Here is a 4,912-nt window from a genome sequence, read left to right as displayed (position 1 = left end):
ATGGGAGGTCTAAGACCAGGTAATAATTCTTGTTCCTTTAAAGACAATTTTTTTTCTTTAAGCAAAACATCGCATACCTATCATCAACTCTTTATGATCACCTGAATCCTTAGGTGGGGAATGCTTCAGGAAAGGGAGACATGCAGATTCAATTATTAAATTTTACTGGAGTTTGGATAGAAATAATTCATTAAAAATAAGGTCTATCCTTGTTCTTAGTAAAGTATCTCAAGAAAGGAAGAAAAAGTATCCAATGTACTCAGCCCTACTATGAAACTAATGTATGGCTTTCATATGAAAGCTATAACCAGTTATAACCTAAGAATATGGGAAAGAGGGAGAGGGAGGGGAGGGAGGAGGGAGGATGGGCAGAGGGAGGGGTTTTGGTGGGATTACACCTGCGGTGCATCTTACAAGGGTACATGTGAAACTTAGTAAATGTAGAATATAATTGTCTTAACAAAATAACTAAGACAATGCCAGGAAGGCTATGTTAAACAGTGTGATGAAAATGTGTCAAACGGTCTAAAAAACCAGTGTATGGTGCCCCATGATCACATTGATGTACACAGCTATGATTTAATATTAACAAAAAAATGAGCTCTATCACTTTTCCACTATAGTAGATTTTCTGTTACAATGATTTATGAACTAAGTAGTAAAAGAAGACATAGAAAGCAATTTTCAAGGAAACTGGCTTGGGAACAAGCCCCAGGCTGGGAAGAGGTGGTGATAAAAGAACCTCTCAGTGAGACTTTTTCACAGATATCTTCTCATATTTGTGAAACCGGAGCAAGATAACAAATTGAGGCACACACACCAAATGCCCAAATGTTCAAAATGTGTAACTATAGCTATCAAACTGTCAATACACATCTTCTATCCTTCTGAGAAATATTTTATACTTTCATAACATAGAAGGCTGAATTGGAATTTAGAATGGTCAGACCTATGTATGGAGCCAATGTTGTGCTGTCTGCTCTGGAAAAACAAACCGGGAGAATGATCAGAGCAGCTCCTGGTTCACACAGTCAGTTTTGGATTTAGAAATCCTAGAGAGACTCTAGGAACCAGAAGTCCTCACAGACGTCTCTGTCAGTTGGGTGACGCTGGGTGGTCTTGGAGGAACCAGAGAAAAGTGCTCTGCTCTGTAGGCCCCAGAGCACCTGCAGTCCTTGTTTCTGAAACTAAGAGGATGCTCAGTCCAGTGAACAGTAAAAACTACAGTAGTATTTCACTTCCCTTTGTTGTAAGCAGTGTAGGACCCACAGCCACCTGTTAGAAAGACTTGGACCCCACTTCAGGTATAAATCAGATGGTGATTTATTACACCTGTGCAGGGGGCTATACCTGGGATAGCAAAGGCCCGAAGTGAGGGGCAGGTGGACTCTTATACCATTTGCGCCATAGAAGCAAGCAGAAACAAAAGCAGAACGTGGCAGTTAGCTAGAGGCAGAGTTACAGTCAGGGGGCTATAGCCTGGTGATGCATGGCCTACATTGTGATGGTTGGCACGGAGACGGCGTGGGAGATACAGTAGCTTGGGAACTTCGTGTAGGTAATTTTTCCACCATTGTTTAGCTGTTGCTAGGGGGTTGGAGGAACTGGGAGAAATTCAGTTTTATTCTGAAACCTGCCTTTCAGATTAAACTGGGGAACGTGCTGGGGACTAAGGCTGAAACAGGCTGAGACAAACCTGGGTCTTTTAGGGGGCTGCTCTTTATGACACATTCTCCCATGTTTCCCCAGGCTTCCACTATCACTGGATCCATCCACTGGTGATGGGGACAGGGGGGTTCTGAAACTTCCAGGTTCTGCAAAATTATCCCTACTCTACCTCCACTGTGCCCCAAGCATCCAGGAATCTGCTCAGCAGGGTCCCCTTCCCTTAGGGGTTCTCCATCCCAAGTCCCTGCTTTAGACCCCTAGAATCAAACCTCTTGTCACATCCCTGGATGGCCTCATCCAGAAGAAAACCCAGATCTCAGAGGAGACCAGGAAAGACCTCAAGGTGAAATCATCCATGTTGCCCATGCTCAAAATGAGGCATCCTAGAAGACAGGGGCTTCCTCAACTTCATTTTCCTTCCTTGCTATCATTATCATTTTCTTTTTTTAGGAGACTGGTTTTACTTAGAGTGAAAATATTTTGCCAGGGACAAAGTTAACACAAAGAAACAAACAATAAAAAATACCAAGAAAGAGAACAGTTAAGTGCAGCTCACGAGTGCCGGCAGCTCTTTTGCACAACAGGCTCATCCCTGGGCCCTCACATGTGCCTCACGCACCTGGGCCTGCACGTGTGGCTGTGGCACCGCTGGTCTGTCCCACCCACGGAGACCGAGGTGCTGAAATCCTTCAGGCAACCGCTCCACCAGGGGACATCTGCAGCTGTCACAGAGTAGCTCCCTCTGAACTTTAACAAGACAGACAAAAGTAAATCATTCCATGGGCTGGGCTAGGCTAGGGGATGCACTCTGAGCGTAGGTGAGAGGCAATGTCTCCTTTTGGCACCACAAAGTTGGTATCTTTGAAGTCAGAAAACTCTCCCAGCCACCAGTTTTGGATGCCCTTCTCCCTCGCAGCTGCCGGTGGGGTGGCCATGCTCAGCGCCATGACCATACTCTCGCTGTCCTCCATTTTCAGCCACTGGTGCTCTGGCTGCTCTGGCTGGTCGCCATTCTGGTGCTTTGTGGACGGGGCGGGGAGGCTGATGTTGACCATGTTCTGCCAGCAAGCGGAGGGCTCGCTGCCCCATGGTCCACCTGACCGTGGACTGCGCTGGGGATTGGTACCACGTGAGTACCATTTTGTGTTACAGATTTTATTGGTTGCTGGTGTTGACCTAGAGGCTCCTGTTGTACTTTGTTGACCGTCTGAACACGGGTGGTCTGTGAGGGCTGAATGATCTGGCTGGACACGGGTGGTCTGTGAGGGCTGAATGATCTGGCTGGACACGGGTGGTCTGTGAGGGCTGAATGATCTGGCTGGACACGGGTGGTCTGTGAGGGCTGAATGATCTGGCTGGACACGGGTGGTCTGTGAGGGCTGAATGATCTGGCTGGCAGCGCCTAGTGTGGCATGGCTAGTTGCGGGAATAGGTTCTACTTTCACTTCCCTGTCATGGCCGTTCTCCCCCCGGCTCGGATGTCGTGGGGGGCAGCACAGCCACCTGAGTGACCACAGCTTGTACTGCAACAGTGTAAGTGTTTGCTGGGGCCAGTCCAGCCACACTGGTGACCAACACTGCTGGTAACTGGTGGACCACGTGAACTGTCCACACAATGGGCGGCTGGGAGGTCGGAGTGGTCACTGGGGCTGCAACCGTGTAAGGGACAGCCTTAAATGGTCTGTGGCAGCTGTCGCTGAACAGCAATGAGGACTGGCTGGCTGGGCAGAGGTGACCATGGTGGCTCTGGGCACACCGAGCTTCCTGGATGTCAGTGAGTTTGGGCTGTGAGGCACCAGACTCATGCTCCAGGGTGTTGGCGAACCTTCCCTGGACAGGCTGCGGGGGTCTGGGTGCTACTGGAGTGAGCACAGGCGCCCCAGTGTGACTGGGAGAAGCCGGGTGCTCCTGGAAGAGAGAAGTGCCAGGGGGGTTCTAAAGCAAGGCACGCCCCTAGGCCGTCTTTTCCTAAAAGTCTGCTCTATTGATTTGCTTTCAGAGGCAGGATCTATCCTCCAGAATGAGCTTTTGCCTGGTTCTTCCTGGGAACATGCTTCTTTGATGAAGTAATGATTCAGAGAGAGATTGTAGCGAATTGAATTCTGGCAGCCCTTGCCCGCAGTCCTGTACTGGGGGTAAATTTTTGTGATGTGCATGTAATTCCATTTAGGGTAAGTTTTTTATCAGGAGCCATTCTAATTGCTTGTACTATTAACTGTGCACAGGAATAAGGTGGCTTTGAGCCACCCTTTGGGCTTTCTTCTCTGGAAGCTTCCTTCTCATGTTCTGGCTGAGAGTTTTCGGCCATTAAATTGAGGTCAGGTGGCATCACTTGGCCCACTTTGTACCCTGAACACCCTGCTCCGTGGGCTGGATGGGCAGGAGTTGGCAGCAACGATGGCCCCCTTGGGGGAGGGGAGGGGCCACGGTGTCTGGAATGTTGATGGTCAGGGGCAAGATGGGCGGCTCACCGGCCTTCAATGGTGTCTCAGCACTTCCTGCTTCTCCCTCTTGTCACTGCACAGGGCGGTGAATGTGATCTTGACCTTTGTGCTCGGCAACCTGAACCTGCACATGGGAGGCAGCTGCCGCCAGGCGCCCTGTGCCTCTGGAACAGCAGTCCACGCACAGGCTGTTCTTGCAGAGGCAGTGCAGGTAGAAGTAGCCGCCAGTGTCCAGCCTGGGCTGTGAGGCCAGCAACTCTGGGCGTGAAGATCTCGAGGTGGCACAGGGAGATGAAGCTCCAGCGCCCCATACTCACGTCCACCGAGCCCTGCCACGAGTTGCACCGGAGGGTCACGGAGCGCTCCTTCATCAGATACTCGAACTCGCGGCCCTCCAGTCGTGCCACGGCCCAGCTGCCTGTGGGGACCCGCTGCCCCGGCCGCGCTGCCCGCCAGTGGGGGACCCACGCCCAAGAGCGCCATGGCTGCCGCAGCCATTGGCCTTTGTGAGGGCGCGCCATTGCTTGGTGAGGGTGCGGGTGGGAGGTGGAGGCCCAGGCGCCTGTCCGAGCTCCACAGCGAGGCCTCAGGTCAGCGAGGCAGAGCCAGGCCTTCCTTCTTCTAGGTCCTCAGAGCTTTGGTGTATCATCCCACTGTCCCAATTTTCTCTGTGAAGCCAAGGCAGTTGCCTAAAAACTCTTGTGCACAGATCTGAGATGCTGCTTCAGAATCCAGTTTGGCTCTCTCAGACAACATGGAAGATGTTTGGAGGGAATTGTCAGGAGAAGGGTTTTCCTTAA

General features: G+C 50.8%; 1 pseudogene; it reads right to left on the bottom strand.

Moving 5' to 3' along the window:
• Window positions 1-2,462: 2,462 nt before the first annotated feature.
• On the bottom strand, window positions 2,463-4,610 carry LOC128588810 (forkhead box protein K2-like; annotated as a pseudogene).
• Between the last annotated feature and the right edge of the window lie 302 nt (window positions 4,611-4,912).

Source organism: Nycticebus coucang, chromosome 6 (assembly GCF_027406575.1).
Source record: "Nycticebus coucang isolate mNycCou1 chromosome 6, mNycCou1.pri, whole genome shotgun sequence".
NCBI classification, from domain to species: Eukaryota; Metazoa; Chordata; class Mammalia; order Primates; family Lorisidae; genus Nycticebus; species Nycticebus coucang.
Note: the sequence above shows the minus strand (reverse complement) of the source record. Positions and strands in the feature narration are given on the sequence as shown.